At 37.5% G+C, this 20701-nt stretch overlaps 1 protein-coding gene and 1 pseudogene across 1 annotated transcript in view; one reads left to right on the top strand and one right to left on the bottom strand.

Annotated features, from left to right (window-relative positions):
- Window positions 1-20701, top strand: part of GRID2 (glutamate ionotropic receptor delta type subunit 2) — a 1625731-nt gene that overhangs the window by 1192665 nt on the left and 412365 nt on the right. The window lies entirely within an intron of this gene.
- LOC120861933 lies at window positions 3871-4579 on the bottom strand (annotated as a pseudogene).

Raw genomic sequence — 20701 nt, 5'->3', positions numbered from 1 at the left:
CTGCTCTCCAAGCAAACTACCTTATACGAGTGTTAAGCTTTGATGCTACCCTCATTAGCACAATATTTTAGTCACCTGTGGTAACCTGCCCAGATGTTTCTCTGATAATGTTCAGCTCAATAAATTTAGACTTCACACAATGGTGCTTGTCATTTTATGCCCTCCTGTCCCAAATACATTTCAAAATATGTGCAATCCAGCTGTTAGCTTGACTGCATAAAATATTGTAATAACACTTTTGAGGACTGGGTTGATATTTGAAGTGTTTCAAGAATCTTTCCCCCCTGGGTTGGAAAGCAGTTTTATCAGAACCAAAATTAATGTCAAAATCCATAGTTTCTATTTTACTTTCTGCAGTAGCATTGTATTTAAAAAGGATTCTAGAGGGGAAAAAGAGTGATTTTCTGATTTCTTGCATATTAAATGAACAAGAATCTCCTCTAAAACAAAATTATTCTATCGCTCTATTTTTATTACAGAATATGTAGTTTTAATGTTCAGGTAAAAATTATAAAATTTTAGTAATTTTATAAGGTTTAACTTAATAAGTTAAAGCTCAGAAAACTTTGTGATTAAGATTAGATGACATAATGGATGTAAATGCAATGCTCACCAGTTTCAGGTACACAGTAAGCCCTCCATAAATGATACATACAATGACAGTGATAATTTTTTTTCTCAAAATTATATCTAGGAGAGAATTTTAAGCCTGACTATCTTATTTATACTATGTTTTGAAGACAATCTAATATATTTAAATCCAGAGATGATTTTTTTACTTTAACCAAATTAATACTTGTTTAAATTAATTGAGATTTTAATAAACCCCCAAAATTATTCTCACTCAAAAAAAAGTGGCTGACATCTCCAATTTCAGCAAAGTATTATACAGAAATACTCAGAATAATCATTGAGTCAGTATTCCTTAAAAATAAACCTTTTAAAGCAACATCATATGAAGGAAAGTTCTTATATATTTTTCTATTAAGGATTCCATAATTGTTACTATAAATTGATCAGATTCCTCCAGATTCATTTACTCTGGATTTTATTACTTTAGTATAATAAAATTTATACATTTTACTATATGGCTCAAAAAATTCACAAAGGCATGTGTTGGGATTCTGATACTACTTTTTAAATGTACTTTTAATAAAGAACTAGAGATATTTTTCAGAAAGGTATGTCTAGGAGAATAATCTCAGTTTTAGTCTGTTTATATTCCTTCCCCCCAACCAAATTTTCTGATACTAACCAAGTGTTATTCTTTGGCTTGAAGCCTTTATGTATCTGGTATTCCATTATGCTTTGACTTTAGAGAAAGGTTACAATTTGTTTTTTTCTGGGAGAATATGCTCCCAGCTGAAAATCATTTCCTTAGTTGAATAGAACATCTCTTTGCAAAAATTTTCTCTGTTATCTCCTAAATAATTCCTACTATGTACAGAAAAATCCCATGGACTGAGAAGACTGGTAGGCTACAGTTCATGGGGTTGCAAAGAGTCAGACACGACTGAGCAACTTCACTTCACTTCACATGTACAGAAGAGCGAAATTGATTAACAATTTCATCCTCAATAACTTGTGACCTTATTATTCATAGGGCACAAATGAAACTTATTGATTCTTTACATTAAGGAAAGATATATGGAATAATATAATAATCTTCATATAGAGTATACAGTAGGCAAACCTATGGAAAAATTATATTGTTGTAGAACATTTTTCAGTGCACATAACATAAATAACCAATGTTCATTGAAAGTTTACTCTTTTTACTTGCTGTTATAAATAAGACAAATTATATATTTAAATATAAAAGGATTGAAGATCAACCAAAATGTTGACTGCATTGACATAGTGATAAAAATACAGAATCAGTTCAGTTCGTCACTCAGTCATGTCCGACTCTTTTGCGGCCCCATGAATCGCTGCACGCCAGGCCTCCCTGTCCCTCACCATCTCCCGGAGTTCACTCAGACTCACGTCCATCGAGTCCATGATGCCATCCAGCCATCTCATCCTCTGTCGTCCCCTTCTCCTCCTGCCCCCAATCCCTCCCAGCATCAGAGTCTTTTCCAGTGAGTCAGCTCTTTGTATGAGGTGGCCAAAGTACTGGAGTTTCAAATACAGAATATAAAAGTTATTTAAAAATATTTGAGTTGCATGTGCTTTTTACTCACTCTGACTTTAGTACCTATGACTGACAGCAGTTAATAAGCACACATAGCTTATCCTTTCCCTTCTTTTTTTTATAATTGGCTTTAAAAAGCCAAACGTAAATTAAAGAAGTGAAAGATATTTTTCTACTGTTTTTCTCCATAGCAGATATAAAAGTATATATGAAATGCATCTGGGTATGTCTAAGGAAGAATAAGTCCATTCATACATCTATTTTTTAAAGGGTTGTATTTGACCACTATTTACCAGTACTATAAAGTGAATAATACACAGTTAATAACATTCTGATTACTTCAGAGTTATTGTTTTTCCTGACTTCTGCTGAACCCAGTAATCCAAAATACTGAGAAGACTGAGTCTATATGTAAAATGGGTTGGGGTAAAATTTGACAAAACATGCAGGTCAAGTTTAGATTAGAAAAATTTGTTCACTCATTTATTCCTACAGATCCTAAAATGTCAACATATCTAACCATCTGATTAGGTTCCCATGAACAAGTCTGAGACATTACATGTATCACAACCTTGCAGTAAATAAAGCACAGTGAATTCAACTTCTTGTAAAAGAATGGTTTTTCCTAAGGAACCTCTGTATGTCCATTTAACTAAGGTTTCTTTGGCTAATTAAAACATACCAGAATTTTTCTAGCTTTTTCATTTGAATGAGAAGGTTATTGATAGTGATAAAATTTTCCTTTCAGGGGCTTTGTATATAAAATTCCATTTGGATGACTGAAGATATGGATGCAGATTCTGATAGGGCTGCTTTAAAACATTGTCCAATTTAAATTGTTTGCATTACCTGTCTAATTAACTATAAAATTATTTAACATGAAAGATTAAGACTTCAAAAAATTTTCTATTTAACTTGAAGTGACTTCTTATATTGCTCAAAATGATGGAATCCCAGAAATATGGGCTTATCCATGGTTGTGAATGGCTGTTTTTGTTTTAGTAAACATATTTGAGGGCTTCCTAGGAGCTCAGATATAAAGAATTTGCCTGCCAATGCAAGAGACATGAGTTGGATCCGAGTTGGAAAGATCTCCTGGAGAAGGTAATTAATGGCAGCCCACTCCAGTATTCTTGCCTGGGAAATCCCATGGACAGAGGAGCCTGGAGGGCTACAGTCCATGGGGTCACAAAAGAGTCAGACATGACTTAGTGACTAAACAACAACAGACATATTTAAACAACAACAAGACCCCCAGACTATTTATATATGTATTTTATATACACACATATGAAAAGCCCAGAATGGCCCTTAGGCATATTATGTGCTCAGTCGCTTCAGTCGTGTCTGACTCTTTGTGACCCACCAGGCTCCTCTGTCCATGGGATTCTCCAGGCAAGAATACTGACATGGGTTGCCATGCCCTCCTCCAAGTTAGGCATATATGAATAAATGCAAATTGTAAATCCTGATTGAGTAATGGCTGTGAAGATTTTCCCCAACATTTAGAAAAGTTCTTCTCTAATGCAGAAGAAATAATATACTATGGTATCAAATGTTCATTTCTGCTAAAGGAAGCAACTACAGAAATGTTTTATTTGTATAAAGTAACAAGTGCTGCAGATGCAAAAACAAACAAAAAACCCAACAACTTTCCCAATACTACTTCAAAAGGAGCTTATCAAACTTAATTTTCTTTAGAATGTATTTATTTCTTTATCTTCTGGACAAAAATGCTAAGTCAGTCTGTCTTCAAAGAAAAGCGATTGCAACTTGAGGACACTTCATATTTGCCTCTTTTGCCCGCACCAGTTCCACCTCATCTGAATTTTTCCATTTCATGAAAACCGTTAAATTCTCCACTGCTGTCTGCGGCACCAATTATTTATTCTGGATCAGGACCTCTGGTAAAACTTGCTCAAGCAGGATCTCTTTTCTTCTATGATTTGCTGTCACCAGGTTCACTATCAGATATTTTCTTTTTGTACCATCTTTTTCTTTACCAGCTTTTTGAGAATTAAGAAATGCTTCAGTTAACTCTGGACAATCTAAATTTTCTTCCAGCTCTAAAGTATTGTCTGCATCTGTTAATCTCTTCCATTTCAGGAAATACCTCCCCTTCCCATTTACTACATGTCAGTCTAGTTCTTTTTCTACTACAAATTCTTCAGATTCTGCCTCTTTGAATTTTTTACCCTGTTCTTTCTGTTTCTTTCCCTTTTTTTTTTTTTTTTTTTTTTTTACATTAGAGGCATGGTGCCTAGTGATCCCCTGAGGGCAGGGAGAGGGAACATTGTGGGAGAGGGCCATGACCAAAGTCTCCTCAGTGGAGGTTTCTCCTGTTTTGCCCATACATTTATTAAACCAAGTGCAATGTAGTGAGGATAAAGAAACAAATATTTGGATCAGAGCCATTTATTGGCTATATATTGTATGTTAGTAATACAAAAGTGCTGCAGGTATTATAAGTAAAAAAGATGATTCTGCTGGGGGAAATATATAGGTCAGTGACTAAAAATTAAATTAATTAGCCCAGGTAATAAGTGCTACCTGAGTCTTATTTGAGACGTGTGGCAAGAGCAAACTCATCATTATTTGGTAAGTGCTTTCTTGATTCTAATTTGAGGAAATTTAAAGCAATCAGCCAAAAATCTCCAAAACTAAACAACAACAGCAAAAACTTGATACTAAAATGAAGATTTATGAATTATGATCTGTACTGAACTGAATGGTCACCCCCTATACCCCTGCAAAAAAAAAAAAAAAAATGTCCATGAACTAACCCCTAAAACCTGTGAATGTGAGCTTTATTGGGAGAAAGGCCTTTGCACATATAACTAATATAAGAACTTCAAAATGAAATCACCATGGATTATCCAGGCAGAAGATATAAGACAGAAAAGGACAAAGACAGAGTGGCTTAGAGGCAGAGATTGGAATTTCTCAGCCACAAGCAGAGGACTGCCCAGACCCACCAGAAACTAGAAAAGGCAAGGAAAGATTCTCATTTAAATGCTTTGGAGAAAACAGAGCCCTGACAACATCTTGATTTCAGATCTATTCTCTGTAACTGTGAGAGAACAAATTTATGCTGTTTAAACTGCTGGAATTGTGGTAATTTATTATGGCAGCTATGGAAAACAAATCATGATCTAAGCTGCCTTGTTTTGCAAAGCATAGACAATTTTGAAAGTGTTTCAGTCACTACAAAGATGAAAGTGCATGTAGAAATGTCTATATGAATTACAGTAGGGAACATTTTCTTTATTACACTTAAATATATATTGCTTTTGTATACCACAGCACATCATAGTGTTTGTTTTTTTTTTCACTCTCCCCATGTTCATGAGTCTATTCTCTATGTCTGTTTCTCCATTGCTGCCCTGAAAATAAATTCTTCATCACCATTTTTCTAGATTCCATATATATGTGTTAGAATATGATATTTATCTTTCTCTTTCTGACTCACTTCACTCTGTATAATAGGTTCTAGGTTCATCCACCTCATTAGAACTAACTCAAATGTGTTCCTTTTTATGGCTGAGTAATAGTCCTTTGGGTATATGTATCACTAATTCTTTACCCATTCATTTATCAATGGACATCTAGTTTGCTTCCATGTTCTACCTATTGTAAATAGTTCTGCAATGAACAATGGGATATATATAACTTTTCAATTTTGGTTTCCTCAGGGTATATGCCTAGGAGTGGGACTGCTGGGTCATATGGTGGTTTTATTCCTAGTTTTTTAAGAAATTTCCCTACCATCTTTCCTAGTGGCTGTATCGATTTGTGTTCCCACCAACAGTGCAAGAGTGTTCCCTTTTCTCCACACCCCTCCAGCATTTATTGTTTGTAGACTTTTTGATGATGGCCATTCTGACCTGTGTGAGGTGATATCTCATTGTAGTTCTGATTAGCATTTCTCTAATAATGAGTGATGTTGAGCATCTTTTCATGTGTTTGTTAGCCATCTGTATGTCTTCTTTGGAGGAATATCTGTTTAGGTCTTTTTGCCACTTTTTGATTGGGTTGTTTGTTCTTCTGGTATTGAGTTGTATGAGCTGCTTGTATATTTTGGAAATTAATCCTTCGTCAGTTGTTTCATGCTATTATTTTCTCCCATTCAGAGGGTTGTCTTTTCACCTTGCTTATAGTTTCCTTTGCTGTGCAAAAGCTTTTAAGTTTAATCAGGTCCCACTTGTTTACTTTTGTTTTTATTTCCATTGCTCTAGGAGGTGGGTCATGGAGGATCTTGCTTTAATTTATGTCATCAAGTGTTCTGCCTTTGTTTTCCTCTAAGAGTTTTATAGTTTGGGGTCTTATATTTAGGTATTTAATCCATTTTGAGTTTATCTTTGTGTATGGTATTAGGAAGTGTTCTAATTTCATTCTTTTATATGTAGCCATCAAGTTCTCCCTGCACCATTTATTGAAGAGGCTGTCTTTGCCCCATTGTATATTGCCTCCTTTGTCAAAAATAAGATACCCATAGGTGCATGGGATTATTTCTGGACTTTCTATCTTGTTCCATTGGTCTATATTTCTATTTTTGTGCCAGTACCATACTGTTGGGATGACTATAGCTTTGTAGTATAATCTAAAGTCAGGAAGGTTGATTCCTCCAATTCCATTCTTCTTTTTCAAGACTGCTTTGGCTATTCAGAGTCTTTTGTGTTTCCATATGAATTGTGAAATTTTTTGTTCTAGTTCTCTGAAAAATGTCATTGGAATTTGAAAGAGATCACATTGAATCTGCACATTGCCTTTGGTAGTACAGTCATTTTCACAGCATTGATTCTTTCTACCCAAGAACCTGGAATGTTTATGTAGTCTTTGATTTCTTTCATCAGTGTCTTATAATTTTCTGGGTACAGTTCTTTTGTCTCCTTGGGTAGGTTTATTCCTAAATATTTAATTCTATTTGTTGCAATGGTGAATGGGATTGAATCCTTAATTTCTCTTTCTGATTATTCATTGTTAGTATATAGAAATGCAATTGATTTCTGTGTATTGATTTTGAATCCTGAAGCTTTGCTAAATTCACTGATTACCTCTAGTAATTTTCTGATACTATCTTTAGGGTTTTCTATATACAGTATCATGTCATCTGCAAACAGAGCTTTACTTCTTCTTTTCTGATCTGGATTCTTTTTATTTCTTTTTCTTCTCTGATTGCTGTAGCTAGGACTTCCAGAACTATGTTGAATAATAGTGGGAAAAGTGGACACCCTTGTCTTGTTCCTGATCTTTAGGGAAATGCTTTCAGTTTTTCACCATTGAGAATAATGTTTGCTGTAGGCTTATCATATATGGCCTTTACCATGTTGAGGTAGCTTCCTTCTATGCCCATTTTTTTTGAAGAGTTTTCATCATAAATGTGTGCTGAATTTTGTCAAAGGCTTTTTCTGTATTTATTGAGATGATCATGTTTTTTATCTTTCAGTTTGTTAATATGGTATATCACATTGATTGATTTGCATATACTGAAGAATCCTTGCATTCCAGGAATAAACCCACCTTGATCATGATGCATGAGCTTTTGATGTGTTGCTGAATTGTTTGGTAAAATTTTGTTGAGGATTTTTGCATCTATGTTCATCAGTGATATTGGCCTGTGGTTTTCTTTTTTTGTGTTGTCTTTGTCTGGTTTTGGTATTAGGGTGATGGTTGCCTCGTAGAATGAGTTTGGAAGTGCTCCTTCCTCTGCAATTTCTGAAAGAGTTTTAAAAGAATAGGCATTATTTAAAATGTTTGATAGAATTCTCCTGTGAAGCCATCTGGTCCTGGCCTTTTTTGTTTTGGGAGATTTTTTAATCACAGCTTCAATTTCAGTGTTTGCAATTCAGTTGCTCATAATTTCTATTTCTTCCTGGTTCAGTCTTGGAAGATTGAACTTTCCTAAGAATCTGTCCATTTCTTCCAGAATATCCATTTTATTCCCTTATAGTTATTCATAATAGTCTCTTGTAATCCTTTGTATTTCTGCATTGTCTGTTGTAACCTCTCCTTTTTCATTTCTAATTTTATTGATTAGATCTTCTCTCTTTTTTTTTTTTTTTGATGAGTCTGGCTAAAGGCTTGTCAATTTTATCTTCTCAAAAACCAACTTTTAGTTTTATTAATCTTTACTATTGTTTCTTTCATTTCTTTTTCATTTATTTCTGCTCAGATCTTTGTGATTTCTTTCCTTCTACTAATTTTGGGTTTTTGCTCTTCTTTTTCCAGTTTTTCTGGGCATAAAGTTAGGTGGTCTGTTCAGTGTTTTTCTTGTTCCTTGAGGTAGGATTGTATTGCTATAAACTTCCCTCTTAGAACTGCTTTTGCTGCATCCCATAGGTTTTGAGATGTCATGTTTTCATTGTCATTTGTGTCTAGAAATTTTTTTGACTTCCCTTTTGATTTCTTAAATAACCTGTTGATTATTAAGAAATGTCTTGTTTAATCTCCATGCGTTTGTGTTTTTTACAGTTTATTTCTTGTAATTGATATCTAGTCTAATGGCATTGTGGTCAGAGATGCTTGATACAATTTCAATTTTCTTAAATTTACTGAGGTTTGATTTGTGACCCAAGATGTAGTCTGTCCTGGAGAATGTTCCATGTGCACTTGAGAAGGTGTATTCTTCTGCTTTTGGATGAAATGTCCTGAAGATATCAATGAGATCCATCTCAGCTAATTTTAGACTTTTTTTTCCTTGTTAGTGGGGTGTTAAAGTCTCCTACTATTATTGTGTTACTATAGAGTTCTCCTTTTATATCTGTTAGTGTTTTCTTATGTATTGAGGTGCTCCTATGTTGGGTGCATAAATATTTACAATTGTTTTGTCTTCCTCATGGATTGATCCCTTGACCATTATGTAGTGTCCTTCCTTATCTCTTATAATCTTCTTTATTTTAAGATCTATTTTGTCTGATATGAGGGTTGCTGCTCCAGCTTTCTTTTGCTTCCCATTTGCATGAATATATTTTTCCATCCTCTCATTTTCAGTCTATATGTATCTGAAGTGGGTTACTTGTAGACAGCATATGTGTGGATCATTTTTTTTTTATCCATTCAGCCAGTATGTGTCTTAGTTGGAGCATTTAATCCAATTACATTTAAAGTAATTATTGATATATATGTTCTTATTGCCATTTTCTTAATTGTTTTGGTTGATTTTTGTAGATGTTTTTTTCTTCTCTTGTATTTCTTGACTATATAATTGCCTTTAATATTGTTGTAAAGCTGGTTTGGTGGTACTGAATTCTCTTAACTTTTGCTTGTCTAAAAAGCTTTTTATTTCTCCATCAATTTTGAATAAGATCCTTGCTGGGTACTATAATCTTGGTTGTAGATTTTTCCTTTCAGTATGTTAAATATATCCTGCCATTCCCTTCTGACCTGCAGAGTTTCTGTTGAAAGATCAGCATAAATGTGTGGGGTTTCCCTTGTATGTTTGTTCCCTTATATGTTACTTGTTGCTTTAAAATTTTTTTCTTTGTGTTTAATCTTTGTTAGTTTGATTAGTGTGTGTCTTGACATGTTTTCTCCTTGGGTATGGGACTCATTATGCCTCTTGGACTAGATTGACTATTTCCTTTTCCATGTTGGAGAAATTTTCAACTCTAATCTGTTCAAAAATTTTCTCATACGCTTTCTTTCTCTCTTCTTCTTCTGGGACCCCTATAATTCGAATGTTGGTGTGTTTGATATTGTCCCAGAGGTCTCTGAGACTGTCCTCAGTTCTTTTTATTCTTTTTACTTTATTCTGCTCTTCAGAAGTTATTTCTACCATTTTATGTTCCAGCTCATTGATTCATTGTTCTGCTTTGGATATTTTGCTATTGATTCCTTCTAGAGAATTTTTAATTTCAGTAATTGTGTTGTTTGTATGTCTAGTCTTTAATTCTTCTAGGCCTTTGTTGATTGATTCTTGCATTTTCTCCATTTTGTTTTCAAGGTTTTTGATCATCTTTACTATCAGTATTCTGAATTCTTTTTCAGGTAGTTTGCCTATTTCCTCTTCATTTATTTGGACTTCTGTGTTTCTGGTTTGTTACTTCATTTGTGCACTATTTCTTTGCATTTTCTTTTTTTTTTTTTAACTTATTGTGTTTGAGGTCTCATTTTCCTAGGCTTCAAGGTTGAATTTTTTTATTCCTTTTGGTTTCTGCCCTCCTAAGCTTGGTCCAGTGGTTTGTGAAAGCTTCTTATAGGGTGAGATTTGTGCAAGCTTCTTATAGGGTGAGATTTGTGCTGAGTTTGTTTGTTTGTTTGTCTTTTCTCTGATGGGCAAGACTGGGGTGATAATCCTGTCTGCTGATGATTAGGTTTATATTTTTGTTTTGTTTGTTTAGATGAGCTGTGCAGGGTGCTACTGGTAGTTGGGTGATGCCAGGTCTTGTATTCAAGTGGCTTCCTTTGTATGAGTTCTCACTGTTTGATATTCCCTAGGGTTAGTTCTCTGGTAGTCTAGGGTCTAGGGTCTTGGACTCAGTGTTCCCAGTCCAAAGGCTCTGGGCTTGATCTCTGGTCAGGAACAAAGATTCCACAAGTGATTTGTATGGCATTAAATGAGATTAAAACAAATACCCAAAAATGAGAAACCAAACAGGAACCGCAGACATGTGACAGTTACAAAATCAGGCACATAATAATTAAAATAATGGAATATACACATATACATATATACCCATAAGCAAAAACAGTCCAACAAACATTAAGTACAGTAGATTGAAATGTGAACAGAGGGAATCAAAAATTATATTTACCAGTTACGAACAAAACTAACTAAAGCAGACTGGAAAACAAAAGTAAAGCAAGGTGCCTGGTGAAGAATAAAGCAATGAAAACAAAATTAACAAATATGTTGAGATGAAAGGAAAGAAAGAAAGAATAGACATGCAAAGTTAAATAGAGGTAGATGAAGAAGATTTATGTACATTAAAGATTAACTACAAAGGGAGAAGAACAGTAAAAAAAAAGCATACAAAGAAATAAATGTGGAAAAATATAATAGGTTTTTAAAAAATTAAAAAGTAAAATTACAAAAAAGAGGGGAAAAAAAGGAAGAAGAAAGAAAGAAAGGAAAACTCCACAGAACTGCAAAAGCCCGGCATAGAGGCAGAGGTTTATAGCAATAATAAAAAGTGTGACTGAACATACACATATACATTTACACCCATAAGCAAAATCAAAACAGTCCAACAAAAATAAAGTACCTCCCCTCCCTGTGCTGATCTCTGGACCTGCTGTGGGGGCAGCTCAGATTCTAAATTAGTCCTGCTCCTGTGTGTTCTTGCCTCCAATGTCCACAGCTAGCAGAACTAGTGCGTTTTCTTTTGTGGGAAATCTCACGACTGAGCGACTTCACTTTCTTGCACTGGAGAAGGAAATGGCGACCCACTCCGGTGTTCTCGCCTGGAGAATCCCAGGGATGGGGGAGCCTGGTGGGCTGCTGTCTATGGGGTCGCACAGAGTCGGACTCGACTGAAGTGACTTAGCAGCACCAGCAGCTTCCTTTTATATTTTCCATAGACACACAGTCTGCCTTCTTGATCCTGTGGATTCAACCTGCAACCTGTATGGCTGGTGGGAAGCTTGTGTCTTCTTCCTTAGCCACACTGCCCCTGTGTTTTGATTGTGGTTTTATTTCTACCTCTACATGCGGTTGTCCACTGGGGTTTGCTCCTGAGGCTGCCCTGGAGGACTTGGGTCTATCCCTGTGAGGGCCAGGTGTGGAGGGGGTGCAGCTGCTTGGGTCACAGGGGTTCTGGCAACACCACATAGTCAGAGGAGTTTGTGGCTAGGGCAGCAGGACATATAGTGCTCTAAAAGGGTATGGCAACCAGTATTGGCCAATACACTCCAGTAGTCTTGCCTGGATTCCAGATAAACTATTTCAAATCCTAAAAGGCAATGCTCTTAAAGTGCTGCACTCAATATGCTAGCAAATTTGGAAAACTCAGCAGTGGCCATAGGACTGGAAATGGTCAGTTTTCATTCCAATTCCAAAGAAAGGCAATGCCAAAGAATGCTTAGACTACCACACAATTGGACTCATCTCACACGCTAGCAAAGTAATGCTCAAAATTCTCCAAGCCAGGCTTCAGCAATACATAAACTGTGAAGTTCCAGATGTTGAAGCTGGATTTAGAAAAGGGAGAGGAACCAGAGATCAAATTGCCAACATCCGCTGCATCATCAAAAAAGCAAGAGAGTTCCAGAAAAACATCTACTTCTGCTTTAAGACTACACCAAAGCCTTTAACTGAGTGGATCACAACAAACTGTGAAAAATTCTTCAAGAGATGGGAATACAGGATCACCTGACTTGCCTCTTGAGAAATCTGTATGCAGGTAAAGAAGCAACAGTTAGAACTAGACATGGAGCAACAGACTGGTTCCAAATAGGGAAAGGAGTACGTCATGGGTGTATATTGTCACCCTGCTTGTTTAACTTATACACAGAGTACATCATGAGAAATGCTGGGCTGGATGAACCATAAGCTGGAATCAAGATTGCCGGGAGAATTATCAATAACCTCAGATATTCAGATGACACCACTCTTATGGCAGAAAACAAAGAAGAACTAAAGAGCCTCTTGACGAAAGTGAAAGAGGAGAATGAAAAAGTTGGCTTAAAGCTCAACATTCAGAAAGCTAAGATCATGCAGTCTGGTACCATTATTCATGGCAAATAGATGAGGAAACAATGGAAACAGTGACTTTATTTTGAGGGGCTCCAAAATCACTGCAGATGGTGACTGCAGGCATGAAATTAAAAGACACTTGCTCCTTGGAAGAAAAGCTGTGATCAACCTAGACAGCTTATTTAAAAACAGAGTCATTATTTTATGTACAAAGGTCTGTCTAGTCAAAGCTATGGTTTTTTCCAGTAGTCATGTATGAGTGTGAGAGTTGGACTATAAAGAAAGCTGAGCACCGAAGAATTAATACTTTTGAACTGTGGTGTTGAAGGAGACCCTTGAGAATCCCTTGGATTGCAAGGAGGTCCAACTGGTCCATCCTAAAGAAAATCAGTCCTGAATATTCACTGGAAAGGCTGATGCTGAAGCTGAAACTCCGCTACTTTGGACACCTGATGCAAATAACTGACTCACTTGAAAAAACCCCGATGCTGGGAAAGATTGAAAGTGGGAGGAGAAGTGGATGATAGAAGATGAGATGGTTGGATGGCATCACTGATTCTATGGACATGAGTTTGAATAAGCTCCAGGAATTGGTGATAGATAGGGAAGCCTGGTGTAATGCAGTCCATGGGGTCGCAAAGAGTTGGACACAACTGAGCGATTGAACTGAACTGAACTGATTCTTGCCTGGAGAACTCCCCTGACAGAAGCCTGGCAGGCCACAGTCTACAGGATCGCAGAGTTGGACACGACTGAAGTGACCCCATATGCATGCATGCAAGACATTTTTTACCTGTGACAGCTCTGCCCTAGTGAGAGTTGAGTGTGAAGGTGGCACAGCTGCTTGGCTTGCGGATACCCTGGTGGCACCAATTGTGCAGGGACTTAATGCCTCCACAGCAGGAGTTATGACCCTATCAGAGTCTTTTTTCAGTCCTCTTGTAGCTGTTGATCAGAAGGCCTCTTTGGCCAGTCTTTCTCCATAGCTCCACTCATTCAGGCACTTAGAGGACTCCCTTGCCTGGGGTCCTTTTCTATTGTTCAGTGAGTCAGACACATAGAGGGGACCCCCTGGCTGGGAACCTACTCTGTAGATCCACACATAAGGCACTTAATGGGTCACCCTGGGAGGGATCCTACTTTGTAGTTCAGCGCATCAGTCATGTTAATGGAGCACCCTGGGTGGGGTCCTACTCTGTAGTTCAGTGCATCAGGTATTTGATGGGCTAGCCTCTCAGTTGTTCAGCTGCTGATGCTGGCAGGTGAGGAGAGAGAGGCTATGGTGATGGATCCACCGCCTGCTCATGACTCAGCAGTATCACCTTGCTTCCATGGCTGCCTGGCTTTCCTCCACAGGCATTTTCCACCCGCAGTCTCCTTTCTCACATCCCCTCAATTGGTCTCTCCACAATCAACAGCAGCCCTTGCCGTGGGATTGCCCCACAATCCCTAAACTCCAGCTCCCACCTGCTGTGTCTTCCAGGGAACCTGCATCCCTGTCCGGGGTATGTATGGCTGCAGCCAGGACTGTCTGATTCTCATTCCATTTAGGCTGCCACAGATCAGCTGTTTCACTCTCAGCCTTAAATATTTCTCCACTGACTTAGACAATTGCCCTGGTGTGGGGATTGGACACCTGCTTCAGTTCTCCCACCTGCTGAGGGCAGGTTCAATCCTACTAACACTCCTGTTTTTCCCCCTAGTTCCTTCATCCTACCGAGTTTTGCCTGGTTTATATAGTCTTTTCTACTGGTCAGGTACTCCTGTCCACTCTCAGATGGTGTTCTCCATGCACATCTGTGTCTGAAGGTGTATTCCTGATCTATCAATGGAGAGAGATATACTCCATGTTCACCTATTCCTCCACCATCTCTCTCTCTCTCTCTTTTTAAAGCTTTATAATATAAAGGAACGTACTGGGGAAAGAAAAGAAAATTCCTAACACATGTACATATATTCAACTTCCTACTGCTTTCTAGAAGCCTTGAAATTTTCCAGTCAACTTCAGAGGCAAAGACAACTATTGACTTCCCATAAACCTTGGGTTTCAATTATTTATTACTGAGTAACAAAACAGCCCCAATATTATTGGCTTAAAGCAAAAGCTATTTTATTTCTAAGGATTCTGTGGGTCTGGTATTCAGCCTTGGCCCAGTGGGGATGGATCACCTGTGTTCCGCGTGGTGTTGACTGATATTACTCAGCTGGGGCCAGAGAATCCAAGATGATGTCACTCATGTCTGGTGCCTGGGCATTAGCTGTTGATTCCTGTTCTTTAGTTCTCTTCCATGTGGTTTCTTTTTATTTCCACATAGTCTGTCATTACCAAATATTCTAACCCATTCCTTTTTGAAAACTTGTTTTCTGGCTTCTAAAAATGGGGGAAAAAATGATATAAGATCTCTTAAGACCCAGGCCCACGTTCAGAATCACGTGTCATCCCTTCTGCCTCATTCTGTTGGTGAAAGTAGTCATAAAGCAACCCCAGAGTCAGGAAAGGGAAATCGACCACACCTGTTGATGAAAGATTTTTATGCATGCACAGGCATAGGAGGAATTATATGTGGCTGTCTTGCAAGCTACTTATACAATACTCTGCTTTTTCTTTCTTTTTACAGTGCTCTGCTTTTCCTAATAATTTTCTTTGATGCCAACCAATCCTTTATCACAGATTACCTCCCATATTTAAATACTTCTAATTTATATCATCTTTTTGGGAATTATGAATATGTGGAATTTGTTGTAGCTTTTTTCTTTTAAAAAAGTTTGTGCTTTATTATGTCAAAAAGATCACATACTTTTGGATGTAAAAGATGATGTGCTCTATATTTCCTTGTATCTCATAATACCAGCGAAGCAAGTTTTTAATAAATAAGTATCTTCTTGATTATAAATGTTGAGTGACAGAGAATAATGTGTTTAGACTATGTACAGTGTTGTATTAGAGTCCACTAGAGTGTCCATTGCTAAATCTCTTGCAGATTATTGTGATTATTTAGTCCTAACTTTTTCCAAACCCCTGCATTTTCTCATGCTTATAGTATATATGCTGCTGCTGCTAAGTCACTTCAGTCGTGTCTGACTCTGTGCGACCCCATAGACAGCAGCCCACCAGGCTCCCCCGTCCCTGGGATTCTCCAGGCAAGAACACCAGAGTGGGTTGCCATTTCCTTCTCCAATGCATGAAAGTGAAAAGTGAAAGTGAAGTCACTCAGTCGTGTCCGACTCTTGGCGACCCCATGGACTGCAGCGCACCAGGCTCCTCCATGCATGGGATTTTCCAGGCAAGAGTACTGGAGTGGGGTGCCATTGCCTTCTCCAGTATATATGCAATTATAGGTAATAATTGCCAATGGAAGTATATAGAGGGAATCCTATTTAGAAAAGAGCAATTAGAAAAACACATAAATCCACAAAGGAGTATCAAGTCTTTTTTGAAGTATACTAGAAGGCAATGGCCAGAGAAGGCGATGGCACCCCACTCCAGTACTCTTACCTGGAAAATCACATGGACAGAGGAGCCTGGAAGGCTGCAGTCCATGGGTTCGCGAAGAATCGGACACGACTGAGCGATTTCCCTTTCACTTTTCACTTTCATGCATTGGAGAAGGAAATGGCAACCCACTCCAGTGTTCTTGCCTGGAGAATCCCAGGGACGGGGGAGCCTGGTGGGCTGCCATCTATGAGGTCGCACAGAATCGGACACGATTGAAGTGACTTAGCAGCAGTAGCAGCAGCAGCATTTTGAAACATGCCTGATTTATGGAAGTTTCAATTGCTTGAATGTTTGTAATATTTTACAATGAAATAAAAATTATGTTCAGAACTAGTTAAGAATGCTTAGAGGCATAGTCAATCATTTGATGATTCACAGCTACCCAGGAAATTCAAGCACTCCACCCTCATTTTGCACGTAAGCATAGATCTGATTAAGAGGGAACTGGAAAGGAAGAATTACAAGGTGACCTGGACAAAAGTGTCATGTCAGCATTAGCATAAGATAAACTGATTGAAGTGGCTGATTGTACTGCTTATACTCAGAGTTATTTTGGAAAATTTGAATGAGAAATCCTCTCTTGTGCATCACAGGAATGACACTTCATATATATCCAGTCATATTAAACAATTGTAGAATCACAAAGCTAGACAGGATTTTATGAGATTAGCTGATCTATTCCTTACCTTGAGATAAAATTTGAGTGCTACAAAATCCTCGAGGCACTGAAATTTAATTTATTCTTTGAGAAAAATAAGACCCATTCATGCATTCAACAAATAGTTGTTGTGTGTGAACCATACGGGTGCTTAGTGTGCATCAACAAATAAACCCGGCTAAGGCTTTGTGAGGCTTTCAGTTTAATACGAGGATATAAATGATTCCATGAGTTTCCTCTTTGTCAATAACAATAATCCTTACTTGGTTTTAAATGTTTTTTTAATTGATTTGCTCATATGACAAAAAAATCAACCCTTAAAGTAGAGCCAATTACTAACAAGTTGTGAATTGTGAGAAATGAGTTTGGAATTCATTTACATTAATAAACCATTTCACTTTCAGATGAAAATGCTAAGATTCAAAAAGTATGATTCTTGTTTGGAGTAAAACCTTCTAACACCCAATCCAATGTTCTTTACAGTTTGCCCTCCTTTGAAAAATATCTTTCTTTCCTACATTGACTTAGTTATAGAATGTATTCATACAACCTAGAACAATGTCTATATACTTTATGTATAAATCCATGTGCATGCTAAGTCACTACAGTTGTGTCTGACTCTTTGCAATCCTATGGACAATAGACCACCAGGCTCCTCTGTCCATAGGATTCTCCAGGCGAGAATACTGGAGTGGGTTGCCAAGCCCTTCTCCAGGGGATCTTTCCAACCCAGAGATCGAACCCATCCATGTCTTGTCCATCTCCTGCATTGTCAGGCAGATTCTTTACCACTAGAGCTACCTGGGAACCCTATGTGACAGAAACCCAAAGTAAATAGTTGAGACAAAAAAAAAAAAGTTGTTATAAGGAAATTTCAGTTTCTCAAGGACTCCACAACACAAATAGAGCTAAACTGGGGAAATGAGCACTCAAAATCCATGAGGACTGTTTTTAAGCCCCCTTGCTGCATTATTTTCTGAGAAGTATCTTGCTACTTGAGGTCAGAAAGACCTAGTGTTTTCTGGGGCTACACTGCCTGAGTTTAAATCCTCACTATTTCACTTGTTAGGAGATTGACCTCGTCATTTAAACTCTCTAATCTCAATTTTCTTATATATTCAAATTAGGATAATGATACTGGCTACATAAGATTAAAGCAGAAAAGCAAATTAAGTGGTATCCAAGATTTGGGACAATGCTTACTTCATAGGAACTATCAGTAGATATGAATTGCCATTATAAAGTGAGAGATGTAAAGACTGAGCTGGGAGAGCTGCCCTGCCACAGTGTGGGTGTAGTTGATTAAGACAGCAAGTCAAAATGCAAGTAGGAATTAAGGCTTTACTCACTACTGTCATAGGAAATTACAGTGTTATTTGCTCAATTGTGTCTGACTCTTTGCCACCCCATGCATTGAAGCCCACCAGGCTCCTCTGCCCATAGGATTCTCCAGGAAAGAATACTGGAATGGGTTTCCATTCCCTTCTTCAAGGGATCTTAGTGACCCAAGTATCGAACCTGGGTTTCAGAAACCTTGCCAAAGGAAAAGCAAGTCTATAAAAAAAACTCATTGCTTCCCAGATGTTTGACTTTTGTCTATAGGATGACACTGAGAGACAGTCGGTATAACAGCACAGATGGGATGGGGGAATTGTGTCACTGCTGGAAGAATCCCAATCAAGAGGATCAGTTTTATGGACCTGAGTGGGGAATGGAGAGGAAGGAAGAAAGGAAGGGCTAGGAATGGACAAGTACTGAGTGTTATTTAATAATGAAATAACATATTCTCAAGGTTACCCCTTTCTGTGAATACGATGTTCTCAGAACCCAGGGTTCCAGTAGTGAGGCCTCTGAATAGAGGCTCCTAGACTAACAATACACATATAAATAAAAGTATGGCGGGCCAAAAGGCCTGAGTTCCTTGACAGAAATTCCCTTCAACAGACCTGTCAAGTAAAGCCTTTGTAATTGCCTATGATTAGGTTTAAACAAATCATATATAGGTTTTTAGCCAGGGGCTGGATTTCTCAAGAGCCTTCTCTGTTCTCAGGAGGGCTTTCTGCTAGATGGGTGATGTTTCATTCTCCAAAGTTTCAACAGCTTGTATTTCCTGGGTATATACTGGATCTCTTGTTATTGAGATGGAATAAGTACATGCCTTAAAATGAGTCCTGGAAGAGAAGAAGCACCTTTCATAAGCTACATACTATTTTTATTATTGCTATTGTTTTTATATAAGTGTTCCAATTATAGCCCTAATATGACAACTTACTCTCTACAGAGTTAGGTAAGATCATATTCCTCATATTGAAGGTTTTTGAAAGGCATTCCCTGATCTTTATGAGGAATTCACTGATTTGTACCCAGGAAGAATGAGAGTTGCAAATCTTCCTTCCAAATTAAAAAAAAAAAAAAAGCTCAGCTATTAGCTGACAGCACAGTGTCTTGGCCATATCATTAAGATCCTCATTTAAGACATCATTTAAGAAACAATCAGCGATTGCTGCAAGATAAATATTAAGTTTCTCATTTAAAAATCATCAAATTTGTTTAGTACTCAGTAAAAATTGAAGCCCCACTTTGTGCCAGGAATTATGTGTTTAATAAAGTGAATGATATAAAACATCAATCTTCCTGACTCCATGGAAACTTACAGATAATTGGTGCAATAAATGTTAATAATATAAAATACAGATTAAAATTTTAATTATGATATTACTATAAACAGAGGAACTTGATGCTGTATTGAAAGGACATGTGCCAGCCTGGGGGTGGATCGGATTGTCAGGGAAGGTTTACCCCAGGCTGTAGATGTTCGCATTGAGGTCTATAGGATGAGTAATAGTGAATTCAATAATTCACAGAAGAATGGCAAGTTTCTAAGATTCTTCCAATCAAGTAAGACTGTATCTTTAAAACCATTGATTACCAAATTTGACTAAACTTTGGAATCATCTTAGAAATTTTTGAAAAATACTGATACCTGAAAATTCCCCAGAATTTTTGATTTGGGGCTTCCCTGGTGGCTTGGATGTCAGAGAATCTGCCTGCAATGTGGGAGACCCAGGTTCAGTCCCTGGGTCAGGAAGGAGGAGAGCATGGCAACTAACTCCAGTATTCTTGCCTGAAGAATCCCCATGGACAGAGGAGCCTGGCGGGCTACAGTCCATGGAATTGCAAAGAGTTGGACATGACTGAGTGACTAACGCTTTCAACACTTTCTGATTTATTTAACATGGCATATGGCTTTGGCATTGGGACTTATTTTTAACTTTTCAAGTGGTTAATCCTTAAGGCAAGAGGATTATGTCTAACTCAAGAAATTTGAAGTAAGACTAGTGATTAGAGTCCAAAGAATGAGAGGGAATGTGGCATGACCTGAGACTGTGACTCTAAAATGTGACAAATCATATTAGAAGTTTAGTCTTTGTCTTGAGAAAAATAGAAAACTACAGAAAGATCATCAGAGAGGACATCATATCAAAATGTATGTTTATGCTTGCAGTGTAGATATTGTAAAAGAGAAGCTATAAAATTAGCTTGGACTAGGATGGTGGCAAGGAGATGAAGTGAAGTGGGTTTGAAAGTTTTGTTCTGTTGTTTTGTTTTTTAAGAACTTGAAATTGCAGACTGGCAATGGATAAAGTATGAGAGATGATAAGACTGACTTCTTGGTTGCTGGCTAGTGGAACTGGTAAAGGTGAATTATGAGCCTACTCTTATGATATTTGAGGTGCCTTTGAGATATCTAAACAGATATTAAAGAGAGAGTAGAGCATA

Source organism: Oryx dammah, unplaced genomic scaffold (genome assembly GCF_014754425.2).
Source record: "Oryx dammah isolate SB20612 unplaced genomic scaffold, SCBI_Odam_1.1 HiC_scaffold_3, whole genome shotgun sequence".
NCBI lineage: Eukaryota > Metazoa > Chordata > Mammalia > Artiodactyla > Bovidae > Oryx > Oryx dammah.
This window is presented reverse-complemented; position numbering and strand designations above follow the sequence as displayed.